This window comes from Alosa sapidissima, chromosome 11 (genome assembly GCF_018492685.1).
Source record: "Alosa sapidissima isolate fAloSap1 chromosome 11, fAloSap1.pri, whole genome shotgun sequence".
NCBI classification, from domain to species: domain Eukaryota; kingdom Metazoa; phylum Chordata; class Actinopteri; order Clupeiformes; family Clupeidae; genus Alosa; species Alosa sapidissima.
The window spans coordinates 32,232,067-32,247,001 of NC_055967.1; the positions used below are offsets into that span (position 1 = coordinate 32,232,067).

At 43.5% G+C, this 14,935-nt stretch overlaps 1 long non-coding RNA gene across 3 annotated transcripts; it reads left to right on the plus strand.

Annotated features, from left to right (window-relative positions):
• The first annotated feature begins 4,664 nt into the window (after nt 1-4,664).
• Nucleotides 4,665-5,652, plus strand: LOC121723622. 3 transcript variants are annotated; one of them, XR_006034990.1, is made up of 4 exons: nt 4,665-4,696; nt 5,167-5,220; nt 5,308-5,391; nt 5,550-5,652. It is a non-coding gene; the product is annotated as an uncharacterized LOC121723622 (long non-coding RNA). The 3 variants fall into 3 exon arrangements; XR_006034991.1 differs by lacking the exon at nt 4,665-4,696 and adding an exon at nt 4,710-4,730; XR_006034989.1 differs by lacking the exon at nt 4,665-4,696 and having other exon boundaries at nt 4,705-5,220.
• Nucleotides 5,653-14,935: the final 9,283 nt, after the last annotated feature.

Consider the following 14,935-nt stretch of genomic DNA (forward strand, 5'->3'; position numbering starts at 1 on the left):
AAGCCATGAGAAACACAGCTTCGAGAAGTGCATTAATATAGGGGGTGAAAAGTGAGCCCTCGCGAAGTTTGGACACCAACAGACGCAGAATGTGAGGAGTGATAGGCAAGCGTTTGTCGGGGACTGTGGGGGCAGATCTAGCCAGGCCTTTAAGTAGCCAGCGAATGGACGGCACAGAAAACAGACTAGAAAAATTTGGGTCATGGCATTTAGCGAAGAACTGGACGCCTGCCAACATTCTTCTAATTGAAGAGATTTTGAGATGCCGAGATTCGAAACTGTAAACGATGAAAGCACATACAGTAGAAACTATTACGGGAAATAAGGGTAAATGTAGAGAAACGCAAAATAATGAAAACCAAGACCAAGCCGATTTATAGGCTTTGAGAGTATTTGGGGCTATGCCCCAAAGCCATGTAAGACCTAGCTGATCATGATTTAGTCCAGAATTTATTCTGCTAACTGCGGGCATGGTGTCGGGTCCGGGTTGGCTGATGGGCATAGCTGCCTGAACTCCTGAAAACGAAAACGAGACAGTGCGTCAGCGAGAACATTGCAATGGCCAGGAATGTGTTCAGCGCTAATGATGAAATTATGTAACACTGATTGCCAAGTTAAGCGTCTAAGTAACGACATGATTATGGAAGATGAAGATCTTCCTTTATTTATTATGCCGACGACTGCCGCGTTGTCGCAGAATAGAGTTATGCGTTTACGAGACCAATCGCTACCCCACAGAACGCCTGCAACCACCACAGGATAAATTTCATGAAGAGCGGATGAGGCAGATCCGAGGACAAAGGTAGAGAAATCAGCTGGCCATTTCTCTGCAAACCATTGACCTCGGAAGACCCCCCCAAAACCTACTGAAGGAGCGGCGTCCGTGAATATCTCGAGGGAATCGGAAGACTCAGGGACGTCGTTGTAGAAAAACCAAATGCCATTCCATTTGCAAAGGAGCTGGGACCAGAACACGATATCAGACCTGCTTCCTTCATCGACCAGAACTAAATCGCTCAACTTCTCGACAGAGTGAGCGAGAGATAGGGGGCGAGAGATAAAGGAGCGGCCCTGAGGAATTATCCTCATAGCGAAATTGAGGTGGCCGAGTAGCGAGAGAAGTTCACGTTTTGAAACCGTTCTAGACGAGACGAAAGACGCAGTAATGGCCCTAATTCTGATAAGTTTCTCTTCTGGAAGAGAAGCTTGCATTTTAACGGAGTCCAACATAATGCCTAGAAATTCGAGACGCGTAAGAGGACCCATCGTTTTCTCCTCAGAGACAGGGACGCCTACAGCACTAAATACTCGCTTAAGCGTGTCTAAGACGGAATTATCGGAGGACGGAAAGTCAACGAGCAGAAAATCGTCGAGAAGATGCAAAACGAAAGGTAATTTACAGACGTTGAGCAGAATCCAGCACAGCGCTTCAGAAAGACAGTTGAAGATGTGAGGACTACTCCTACAGTCAAAAGTCAGCTTGACCGCAAAATAGAATTTGGACTCCCACTTAACTCCAAAAAACGGCCAATCGGAGGGATGGATAGGCATAATTTTAAAAGCATCCGTGATGTTGGCTTTTGAAAGCCATGCGCCTTGGCCTGCTACCTTAATCAAATGAATGGCAGATGTCGACAGAAGCATAGTACAGGGAAAAAGGGTGAAGGGGAATGCTTTCGTTGATGCTGGCTACCAGGTCAGAGTGAGGGGAAGACATGTCAAAAATGAGGTGCTTTTTCCCTGAGGATTTGCGAGTCGCAACTCCTAAGGAATTGACTCTGAAGGGAGAGAAAGGAGGAGAAGAGAAAGGAGGAGAAGAGAAAGGTCCGACCACATAGCCTTTATTGACTTCTTTGGCCAACAGGCTCGACACAATGAGTGGTTCAGACAGAGCAGATTGCAAATTCTTAGCTACATAAGAAACCCTCAAGGGGGAGAGAACGGCAACCAGAAACCCTTGTGAGAGCCCTGTCAGTAAGTAATTAACAAAAGAGGAATCGGGGTGAGAAGACAGAAAGAGAGAGAGGGCTGGAACATTGATTGGAGTGGAGGGGTGCCTACTTAAAATTGTTTTGACGTTGTCTCGGCTTTCCCTCTCGAAGGAGGCCTCAGGCGCCGGGGGCAGACAGATTTTGGGTGTGGATCTTTGCAAAAACTACAAATATGTAGAAAACGGCAATTAGGGAAGGTACAGACAGATTCATTAAAATTGTTACATACAGTTACACCATTAAAGTGAACAAAAGGGCACCCCTTTCTATCACGAGTGCCGCTTACTGGATCCGCCTGAACAGCCGATGGCACATTCCTGCTGACAGTTTTGGGGCAAAAGGAGGCTGCATGACCGTGCGAGCTGCATATGGTTCACGAGAGCACTCGGTGTCCACCGAAGTGTCGGACCAAAAGCTCCGTGTCAGTGACTGCCCAATCCAGTCTGGTGTTATGTAGGGCGATAAAAGCTGCAGATTTGGCGGAGAAAGCTAGGTGGTATTTGTAGCAAAGTGTTCCACCATGGCGTTGGCTAAAATCTGCCATCATAGCAAATAAAGGTCCAGCTCATCCCTCCGCTCAGGATAACTATGGCAAATAGTGTCTCTATATACGCTGAACGCTATGACAAACTCCCCAAAAGACAGATTGCGAAGCAGTCTAGGGTCTGACGTTTTCAGTAAAACTGAGACGTCCCCGCAGTCTATAAACTGACAGGTGATGGCAGTAAAAGTGAAGCAAGATTTACGTCCTTACCTTGCAGTATATGGGACCTCAGTAAAGGGGAGAGAGCCGCTGCGGCGGGAGAAACAAACCTCCTACCCGGAATTTGCGCTGGGAGTGCTGTAGCGAGGTTGAAGCTGTGCGTGCCTGCTACAGCGGAGGCTTCTGAGCGCGGTACGGCCGTGGAATGAGCGGGAGGGAGAACATCCGCTGGCTGGGAGGAGGAAGTGGAGGGAAGCAGCGTAGAGGGAAATGCTGGGATGGTGAGAGATGTAGTTGAAGAAGTCGATGGCCTAGATGTCGAAGGGAGGTTTGGATTCTCGAAGGCTTTCATTCGCGCTTCTAAGCCCTTGACTGATTTTGTGAGATATTGAATTGCTTGGACGACTGATTGATCATCCGCTGGAGATGCATGATATTGGGAGGTTGAAGGCTGAGGTTGTGCTGAAGCTTTGCTCGCCCTTTTTGCTGGTCGAGGTGGAGGAGACTTGGCGGGACGCTTCCTGCTTGCTTTTTTTCGGCTGAGCTGGGACCTCGGCTCCGGGGGCGCAGGATCCTCCGGGGAAAAAGCGGAGGGATTACCCAAGGAGTTAAAAGCCAGAGTGAGCAGATCTTCTCTCCGAATATCACTATGGACGGGGATCCCTTGATCTTCTAATAGTCCCAGGATTTGATCGGAGGAATAGCTAGACCAGGGAGAGTCCCATACGAGGACGCGAGCGCTTCGGCGGACAGAAGGAGAACCAGACGGTGGAATAATGTCGTTATCATCAGAGTCAGAGATTTGAAAATGGAGAGGATGAACGAAGACATTGTGAGCTGTGAAACAGAAGGCAACTAACGAAATCGAAAGTCGGCACCTGAGAACAGCAAACAGGTATGTGAGTGAAGGTGTTTTAAAGTGTGTGTAAACCGCTGATTGGCTAGGAGGAATGAATGAATGAGTGACGTGGCATTGAGTCTTCCTGACAGAACTAAATGCTGGCGCTTCCATTATAACCACTTGCCAAGCAAATACAAGTCACTTGTCAAGCAAATAATGCTTAATAACATAGAAACAATGGTGCACAAATGTTTATTTTGCCTACACAAGTGTGCACAAATTATGTACAAATGGGTGTTAACCCTTTAGGAGCCAAGGTTTAACAAAACGACAACACTGGCTTTTGTCATCAAAATTTCAAAAGGCCATGGCTTGAAAGTGGTCAGAGATAAAGTCCTACGGCAAATGTCAAAATCATTGAGTATGATCAAAAGTTTATGAAGGGGGTAAATATACTCATCTAATTTGCATATCATGACGTCACTGGATGGCAACCACCTCGAATTATGCACCTTTCAATAAATACTGGATGTTGAACATATTTGAGCAGCGGGGTGTACTACGAATCTCGATTAGTGAGGTATGTTGCGCTCAAAGCCAGGGTATGCTGTGATACGAAAGTGGATCTCTTTTAGTGTCGCTATATCACCATGGTATGTTATGCTGTCAACCAAACCTGGTCGGGAGGAGGTTATGTGCTAAGTTATAGCTCAAATCGCGTAATCTACCGCACACTGACCAATCAATTGTCTTAAAATACGAAGTTATCTCACGTGTAGGATTCTGTCATATATCTTACAGGTGGAGCTCCGCCTCTACTAACATTTTGGATCTCGAATGCGCTTTAATAGTGCTGTGCGTGCAAATATCCCACTATGGATGTGCATACCATACAACAACTGATGACAGTTGATTTATTTGATGTTATAGGTCTCTCCACGTTTCACGATTGGCCAACGTCATCCCAACACCGAGAACGCGCACAGATCTGAGCTGAAAGCCTAGTTTGACAAATATATCACATAACTGCTATCGTAAGTATCACTTAAAGTATACCCCTGAGTCAAGGCTTTGTCAAGCCTCGATATGTCTACATAGCCTAGTCTATTTTCCATTAATAAGATAATTCCCCCGGTTGCGGTCATTCAATGAGAGATGTCAGTAAGTTGACTATTGTTTGTTTTGATAACATTGGGTAAGTATTTCCATTTACCCTACATCACTAAGCTGTTGTTTCGTCGTATCAGAATCTGATAGTAAAAGCAACAAGTGTGGTTCGGTAATCTCATGCTATCTTGTTCATATTTAGCAGCTAGCCAGAAGAGAGCAACGTATAACTTAAAACTGTTTGTAGTTAGATGTTAGATTTTGCTGCGAAGACTTTGCCAAGTATTTTCCTGTGTAGCTGAAATCACAGATAATACTTATATGGACTGAAATGACCAGAGTACATTGTTAATTTGGATGTTCGTGTTCGTTAGCATCGTTGGTAAGAGTTCGTTGGTAAGAGTTAACGTGCTAGCTAGCATGGCAATGGCACACTACATTGGTCGATGTGAAGCTACGTTTTGGTGGCAGGTATAATTGTGGGTAAGTAGTGTTTGTTATTCATCTTTCTGTAATCTCTCTAGCCCTGTAGGACAAGCTGGCGGACCCCTCCCACCCTCTCAAGCAAGCAGTGAAAGGTATCACTTACTATATTAAGACCTTTGCCATTTAGTTTTATTTGTTGCTCAAGAAGATGGTTAAAAAAAAACTCTCTTTCTCTCTAGCCCTGCAGGACAAGCTGGCGTACTCCTCCCATCGTCTCCATCGGCCCAGTTCAGCACCACCTTCCAGACAGCAAGCAGTGAAAGGTATTACATACTGTCTCTGTACTTTGCCATTTTCTAACAGGGCTACAAATTAAACAAAAACAAACTTGGCCATTTATTTGTATTTGGTGCTAATGAATATGATATCTAATCTCCCTCCCCTTCTCTTCTCTTCTTTCTCTCTCTCTCTCTCTCTCTAGTCTTACAGGACAAGCTGTCGGACCATTCTCACACTCTCCATCAAGCACATCAAGTGACAGGCCAATCTTCCCCCCAGAAGTGTTACAACAAATTATTGGAGAAACACTGACTGTGTCTCAAATCGCGTACTTCTGCACTTACAATACCTAATTTGAGTGCATGAGGGTGTTCACACTGAAAATTCCAACGACACGAAGGGCGCTGCAAGTTCCCGGATGGTGCACTCATAACGGTCAAAAAGCTGAGTGTGCAACGCTGGACACTTTTCGCCCTTAACGGACGCCATCTTGGCCAAATAGTGGAAGGGGAGGGAGCGTTTTCAAACTCGTGGTAATCGCGGTTGAGAAAGCTGAAGCAGCAGCAGTGGAAAACAGACTTTACGGAGGTACAAGCAAGTTATAACATAAACGGTTCATGTTTTGACACAGTATGACCATGTCACTGTCGAATTGAGGACGCCAATAAAGTTATATTAAAATGTTTGCGATCGTCATTTAAGTGAAGTGCACGGAGTTAGTGTTTGATATGAGACAATACTATTTTGTTAAAATTTGCGCACTCCGCCAGTAAGCACACAGTGCACATAGTGTACTACACAAAAGTGTACTCACGTAAGTACACCAATTGAGACAGACTCACTGTGTCTTGATATGTCTATGCTAGGTGTTTTTAACAGAGTATCAAAATCTTGCTGTACTGTCTGTCCACTAGCCACCTTTTACCACTGTCTTACTGCTTCACTGTTTGCATGCTATATTAGCGCATATGCATAACCCCTCCCTCAATCCCACAGCCGGATTGTGGCCACACTTATACCTACGTAATGCTTTATAATCAATACTCGTATAAAGGCTGTAACCCTATTACGTCAACCCATTCTTGCACTGATATAGTTTTTCTATAGTCTTTTTTATATTACCTTGTCTACTCTCTTATATGTCCATATTTATTTTATGCTGGTCTCTAGACTTTATTCTTGCACTGTTGGACTTACTAATTTGCACCATCACCATGACACTCACTCTCACAGAGCACCTTACCTTACTATGCACAGAGAATCACAGGCTCAGTCCCTGCCTCAGTCATTGCAAGCGCCTCATGCTTAATCACCCCTAAGCACACTATGGATACTGTTTTAGACTTGTTTTAGATTTAGTGTTATTCAGTATAATTTGTATTTTAGTATACCCTTTATCTTCTACTGTCCTTATTGCTTAGTTGTGTTTTTTATATTAGGCCTATATACTTTTATTACTTTTTGTTGTTGTTAGTGCATGTTGTGTGTGATGTCTGTATGCTACTGAGACCTTGAATCAATAAAGTATCTATCTATCTATTTATCTATCTAAATCTTTCAAAACACTTGCAAAGCCCTTCCACCCCTCCATTTACATTAATGATGCTTTGGCAGAACAGGTTTTTGGGGTTTCACAGCCTATTTGGCAAATCAGTTATATGCCTATGGGGCTTGTTAGCCTACAGGTGAATAAGCTCCTAGTGTAAGAGTGTTTTTATTATTATTATTATTATTATTTAATTATGTTTTTATTTTTGAATCTTTGCAAGTAACTGTGAATTGGGCACAATGCACTGAAATACATTCATTCAATATGCTTTACTGACCCCTCATGCTATCGGCCAGCTCTCTGGCTCAAAGCATTAAGTGAACTGCTGTTTCTTAATAAATAGCCTGAGTTTTTTCAATACTGTTCTTGCCTGTTCAAAAGTACAAAAACAACACTACTGTTCTTACCATGTACAACTGACCATACTGTGAATATTTTAAAAGTAAATAGTTTGAGAACAATTATTTTTATTTGTATCTTTATTGAAAACATTTAATGTGGGGGGGGGGGGGGGAGTGTAGCCTATGGTATCTGGATTAGAACGGTACAAAGTCCCATGCTCTCTCCAGAGATAACTACACAGCCCCAACGTTCTCATTAGATTTGGCTACCATGGAGCCTCCCTGAAATTATCGTAGTTTAGGCTACTGTAATCAGGAAATTACACCTAAACAAGCATCTCGATGCTAGCTGATGTCTGCTTGTGCTCAGATCCTACACGTAGATCAAATGTAAACTTGTACTGTAGGCTAATAGGACTAACGTTCTGTATTGACGCTAACGCTAGTTCTACGCTACCTGTCCTAGTTCTACTACTCTTTGTGTTCTAAGTGTTATTCTAAAACAACTTCTTTAGAAAGGTTAACTATCTAGCGAATGCTATAACCCAGATGTCGACCGTCGCATTCAGGAGGCGAAGAAGTAGGCAAAGGGAGCCGGATGTTGTTGATAGTGACGAAAAAAGGGGGCGTTTTGGTCACCAGTACGGGAACGCCTATTTGTGTCCGCAGCCGGATGATATTGCCTTTGACTTGTAATGACTTGACTTGCGGCATGGGTAAAATTGTATTAAAACAACTATTTTCTGCCCATACCAACTTCAGCAGCCTCAAGTTCATCGTTAACATTACACCTGCATTGCAACATTATTTTGCATGGAATGCAGGTCTCTTATCTATTGTGAGAAGGGATGAACATCACTGAACATGCTACCATTTGTCATCTGACTTGGATATTGTGATGGATCCTCTGATTCCTTTGATGTGGTTCGATGGGTTCGATATAGCCTAAACAATGTAATTTAATCTAACCGAAACGATCAATAAATCATTATCAATGACTGATGGGATTTCAAGCTTACACCCATATCAGCGTTGTGTTTTGCAACATTAAATATCAAGCTTTCATTTGCGGTTTTCTATCGCTCATTTGCACGTCAGTGGGGGCCATATATTCTGTACTGGAGCATGTGCTTGCTGCTGAGAAGGTCTCACGCACAGAGGTTAGAAGGAGGATGGGCTGCAAGTAGGCTACACGGATGGTGCACTCATAATGGTAAACAAGTTGAGCGTGGAGCGCTGGACGCTCTTCGCCCTCAATGATCGCATGACCATGATGATAGAACACTTTGTTTAATTACTAATGGTCAAAAATTAGTATTAGTATATATACTCTTTTGATCCCTTGAGGGAAATTTGGTCTCTGCATTTATCCCAATCCGTGAATTAGTGAAACACACACAGCACACAGTGAGGTGAAGCACACACTAATCCCGGCGCAGTGAGCTGCCTGCATCAACAGCGGCGCTCGGGGAGCAGTGAGGGGTAAGGTGCCTTGCTCAAGGGCACTTCAGCCATGCCTACTGGTCGGGGTTCGAACCGGCAACCCTCTGGTTACAGGTCCGAAGTGCTAACCAGTAGGCCATGGCTGCCCCATTGGTCCTCTTTCTTCAAATCCCCATGCGGCACTGTTATTATAGTAGGCCTATTGGTATAACAAATGACTAGACATTTTTATATTGTAAAAAAGGGGCGGGGGCATTTACGTTCAGTTGTAAAGACCAATACTCTACATAGCCTACATAACATGTGTTGCTGCATTCTAAGCCATTCTAACATTTTGAATGACAAAACAGCTATGGGGTGTGAATGCAGTGCAGCCAGCAACATATTTGGGGACATTGAGCACAAGGCTCCAGGCATCTTGGAGGAGAATGCACTGTAGGCCTAGTTCTTGACTTGTTAGGGACCAGTTGGGGCATGTTTCATGTCTCTGTTGCTGAGATAGTTTCGATCGTCAAAATGAGGCCTGGATGAGGCCTAAATATCTTGTGAATCACACTTGAACATTGCAAGCCATTGCAAGCGACCATGTTATATAGACGTGACATTTCTGATAAATCAGGCCTGCGATCTCTTTTTCTCTATTCCAGCTAATCAAGCCTCCCCTCTTTTCTCTTTGCAGACCCAGGGTGCTGTGCAACCTCCTCCCCCTCCCCTGTAGCGACCGCGTCGCTACCTTTCCCCTTGCCCCATCATCTCCCACCGGCGCGAACCGCGTTCGTGCCCATGTCTCTTCCCCAGCCAGGGATCGCGTCCCTGGTTCTCCCTCACCCCTCTTTCCCTGGATTGGTGCCACCACCCATGGGGTCACCCAGTGTTTCCCATACATTGACTTATTTGTAGCCACACCACACCACACTATCAACATTGACCACCACACAATGATTTTCCAGGTTGTACTAAATTGTGCTTAAATCATGGTTAGCATCATAACAATGCTGTGCTAATTTGTTAAAAACTGTTCCATTCAAGTTGATTCTGCAAACCAACCACCACAAATGGAATTCAATTCTGTGGGAAACACTGGTCACCGCATCCTTCTAACAATGTCTTCCAGATCACACCCAGGTGGACATTATTGAATGGACATTATTGAATCTTTAGTTTCTCTTTCTGCTCATGTTTTGCTCTTTACAAACCCTTTTGCTTCATTTTTTAAGGTGCCTTACGGATCCTGCTGACTCCTGCCTGCAAAGTGACTCCTGCAAGACTCCTGGGACTCAAGCATGGGTTTCTTAACATCCATTAATCAGTTTTAGCTTCAAGATGGCTCTTCAGGGTCTTCACTTGTACTAATCTTCATGTCAATGCCTAACCTAATCCAGCCTAGCCGCTTGCTCTCATTCTCTAAATTTCTTCTCATGCTCTTGAATGCAAACTGCCTCTATTAAAGTGTTTCCTACAGGTTCATATTTTCTCTAGATCGGCTACTATAATGCTAGGTACAAACTTAATACAGCAAAGTAGAAACCTGTAACACCCATTTACCACCTTTCAGAAACTATCCTTATATTCAGACCATGTGTACATGCTATGTAATGTCTAAATTTCCCCTTATAGCATATATTTGATTTTATCTGCAAAATGCAATTTTTTTGCACATGTAAACCTCATTGGTTTTAAGGGCAACTCGGATATCTACCAACACATATTGGTATTGGCACAGACCGTTTTAGGTCTCACTTGCTCAAATACTCCAGGGGCCTTAGATACCTTTCATGTCACTTTATCTATAGCCTACATGGTCCTAGCCAGGGTCTTTTCAGTTGGGTTGCATTTTGTGGGGTGATCACATGGATCCTGCTTGATTCCTGCCAGCGCAGTACACTCCTGCATGATCCCTCTAAAGCACTCCATGACCCTGGCTAGGGATCTTGCCAAACAGCAGAATTGTAGATTGTAATTTGGAATGTGAACTTTATGAATCACTCACAAATCTTCGAATCACGAGCATCAGCAACTCCATCAGTCCTCTATTCCCACTGCACTGATCTCGAGCTCTGCAACTGCAAGCTGTACTCCCCTGCACTGACCCCGAGCTCTGCTACTGCAAGCTGTACTCCCCTGCACTGACCCCGAGCTCTGCAACTGCAAGCTGTACTCCCCTGCACTGACCCCGAGTTCTGCAACTGCAAGCTCATTGCCCCGCATGTCATGTTAAGTGCATGTTATGTGTGTAAGTGCATGCATGTTAAGTTACCCCTCAAGCTTCCCATTATTTTAGGATTGGTACAGCCACCACCGCGGCTGGTGGTCTGACCAATCTGCTAAGCAATCCTTCACCCTGGTTAGGGATCTTGCCAAACAAGTTCCTTGTTCTCCTTCTGCCATAGACGACTGGCGCCCCTGGTTGTCTTAACTCAAGTCGTTTCTCTATCGCATCCCCATTAGATCCCCCCTTTGCTGCAGACGACGGACGCTCAGTCACTCGCTTCTGGTTTCAAATGCAGCTCAAAGCTGTTCTAATGCAAGTCGGAATCCCAGCAGACCGTTACTCAACTCATTCTTTTAGGAATGGTGCAGCCACCACTGCGCTCAAAACTCTCGGACGGTGGTCCTCCGACGCCTATCACTCATATATCAGATCAAATCTCTGATCTGAGGAAAGCGCACCTCGCGCACTCCCGTTGAATTTGCTCCGCGTGCTTCTGGCTATAGGGTCCTTCATCTTCAACCGCAATTTCTGGGGTGTATGGCGGAATCCTGCCCTACTCCTGCCTGCCTCCGGACTCCGACACGATTCCGCGAAGCCCTTCAGGACCATGGCCAGAGACCTCGCCAAACATGCTCTTCTATTATGCTTTTATGTATTATGCTTTTATGTCTTTATGCAAATTCAGGAATGTGAACTATTGTCTTCTTCTACTATTTTCGAGCGTGTAATCCACTAATTTCTTCATAACTCTGGATGTTGTAGAGACCCTACAAATGATATTTGACACGTACTTGATCTATTGTCTGTTTTAATCAGTGCTGTTGTTTGTCGCAATTTTGCGCTTAATGGGTTAATGGGGTGCTGAGTGACCCCAGGTCACTAAACAAGTTAAAGTTTAATATCTTTAAGGCGGTTTGTGCACAAATGTTTATTTTGCCTGCACAAACGTGCACAAAATACTTGTATTCATATTTTCATCACATGGGGTGCCAACTACATAGAGGACTGTACGAGGTCCGGTGGCCCAGATTTGTACGAGATACCCGAGCAATGGCTGTCACAGGACACGCTAGATGGAACAAGAAAGGCAGCATTCTTGCTAGAATGGAGCAAGAAAGGCAGCAGTCGTGGACATGAGGGTGCCTCCCCCTGCCATACAGTCTGTCAATCATATTTCCCTGCTCCACATACCACACATGCACAAGACAGTATCCCCTTTTTTTGTGTCCTTCTATATATTTGCTTCAAAATGTAGTTTTTAAAGATCCTGTAAACCAAAATTGACGATTTGTTTGGAAACCATGCATAGGTTAGAAAACTCTTTCTGAAAACATGTGAAAAGACTGAACTGTGCCACCATATTGTGGAGTTAGACCATTAACTGGACTGCATCTGTGCTCCATTCAGATCCTGATTATGTAAGTGTAGCGGGTGTGTACTCTCTCTGTTGCGTATAGACGACGAGGTGTTGACTCTCTCTGGCTACCACAGCCGTTTTATTCACGAGAACAGGCTACTGCAGACTGGTGATTGTGTGTAAGAACTCACCCTAAACGTCAGCAGAATAGCACCAATAGATGGCGCTCGTGTTACATGAAAAGCCTGTCTCATAGAGAAATTACTAGCTAAATGAAAAGTTCAATTTTAATGGCAAGTAAAATTATTTACATAAGATGTAGTATACAGAGAAGGTACATGACTCGTTCAGTGTGTGTTGGCCTGTCAGAAGTGTTTGCTGTGTCTTCATATCCTAACTGCACCTGGATGCCAGAAGATGCACTGTGGAAAATCTACTTTCTAAGGATTATTAGCACAATATACATATTTTGTGTTTCTATCATAGTTGTTTTCACTGATTAGCTAATCTCTCTGGCTAAAGAGTTATAGAATCATCTGGTTTAAAAAATGGTAAGAGCACCTTTGCCGCAATTTGGCGCGGCTTCAGCATGGTGGACATGCCCATAGCATTTCAGAGCAGTAGCCTATACCAGTCACTATGATTTTGTCACAATTCTGAAGCCTATCTAATACACTTGACTATGTTTTTATTCATTCAGATTTGATGTTTGTGACAAACTCAGAACAAATATTTGTTTGGTTTACATGATCTTTAAATTCAGCTTCTTTGGAATATTATTGATGTTGCTGCCGTTAGTAGCCTACTGTACTTTAATCTGTTTTCAAAGCAACACTGAGTGCATCAAAGGTAGACCTATTAAATATATAAAAGTCATCTGTTTTAATGATATCTCATAGAGTGTTGCAAGCAGCAAGTACATGTATGCCAATTGCATGGAAAATGATCAGAAAGGATATGGCTGTGAACCAGAATGTTAATTAAAATTTCGATTATAGCACCATTTTAATTACATTTTTCTTTTTAACAAGGTCCTTGTTTGAATTCCACACGTCTTTCTCAAAACTAAATGAGAGGGAGTGTAAGTCAGTTAAAATCAATATGTCTGACCTGGAAGGCGCAGCTCCAAGTGGGTTGGTTAGTAGGCTACACTGTCGTGAATTGAACATTTTCAGGTTTGAAATGTCAGATTAACTAAAATAATGTACTAAACTGAATGTTAACACTTGACAGCCTTGGTTATGAGTTTAGTTAGTTAGTTAGTTAGTTTATTAGTTGTCCCCTTAAGGAAATTATTTTTCCCATTTTCCATACCGCTTTTCATCATACATGGTCACAAGCACAGGATGGCACATACATGGTCACAGACGTAGGAATGAAATTCATCAATACAGTATCAGCCATCAGTGGAAATACCCTAAGACCTGTTCCACAGTTGCACAGGGTTACTGAAATGGTTCCCTAACCTCCTCTTAAACCGTAATCCTTCACCATATAGGCTACCCCATGTCCCCCATCCCTGTAGGTTAAGCTAAACTATATTTGAGGCTAGGCACGTAGGTCTAGCCTAGCCTGTTTCTTTGAATTCCCATTATGTCACTAAACTAATTTGTAATGTTAATTAGGGGTGATAGGTGGAGAAACTCCTCAAACATCAGATAGTTGAGAGCAGGTTTACCTCGCTCGACCTGCAGTTCCGTTATTCCATTCGTTGCCTACTTGTATTAGAACAAGCCAAACTGAACAAATGCGCATGGATAGCGCGGGCTCTGTTGATTTTGTAAAATGTCATCTAGGCTACTATCAACACGTTTTCAATCTGTGACATTTTCCGTTTAATATTTGGGGCATCAGGGTCCCTAAATAAATGAAAGAATAATGGTCACCAAGTGTAACACGCCTTATATTGTATAGAAAGCATTCTGTTAAGAAATGTATTCATTCATTGTGAAATCATGTTCAGTGGACTTGCAGAGGTCCAGTGGAGATCGGACTGTCGAATCTTCAGGAACTCTATGAACGTACGTGAATCACCAAGAAACACTTAGTTTAGGTGATGTGTGTTAATTAAACATTACGCATGGTGCAGACATTGAGGAATGAAACATGACAAACATGTTTTAAACAGAGGTTGGCCCCCAATTGGAGTCCTGAAATCCCTTCAATGTGCTAAGCAGAGCGACCCTATGCTGTTGAAAAAAGTGAATGTCTGTGTAGGCCATTTTTTGGTAGATGGCCCATGTGAGCAATGCATTTGTACACCTTTCACCGCTGTAGTGTCACTCTATATCTTTGGGAATGGCAGTGCACATCTAGTGTGATAGTTTCCACTATAAGGAAACCGGAATAAAACAAAAAGTTGGCCCAACCTGTGGAGTAAAGTGTGCACTTTTGTGTGGTATAGGTTATGAAAGGTCATAGACATTTCAGGGTCCTTGAAAAGAAAATCAAAAATGGGTCGCACTCCAAAATCGTTTCTTTTTCGCAATTTATTTTCACATAAGGGTATAACAAACGTTTTGGCCTTGCGGCCTTCGTCAGTGTGTCCTTGAAAACTCATGGAAAGGTTTTGAAAGAGCTGTCAAGACCTGTCAATATGGGTGGGAAACCCTATTGGTGATGCCATGCAGTGTTGCCAACTTAGCGACTTTGTCGCCATATTTAGCGAGATTTCAGACCCCCCCCC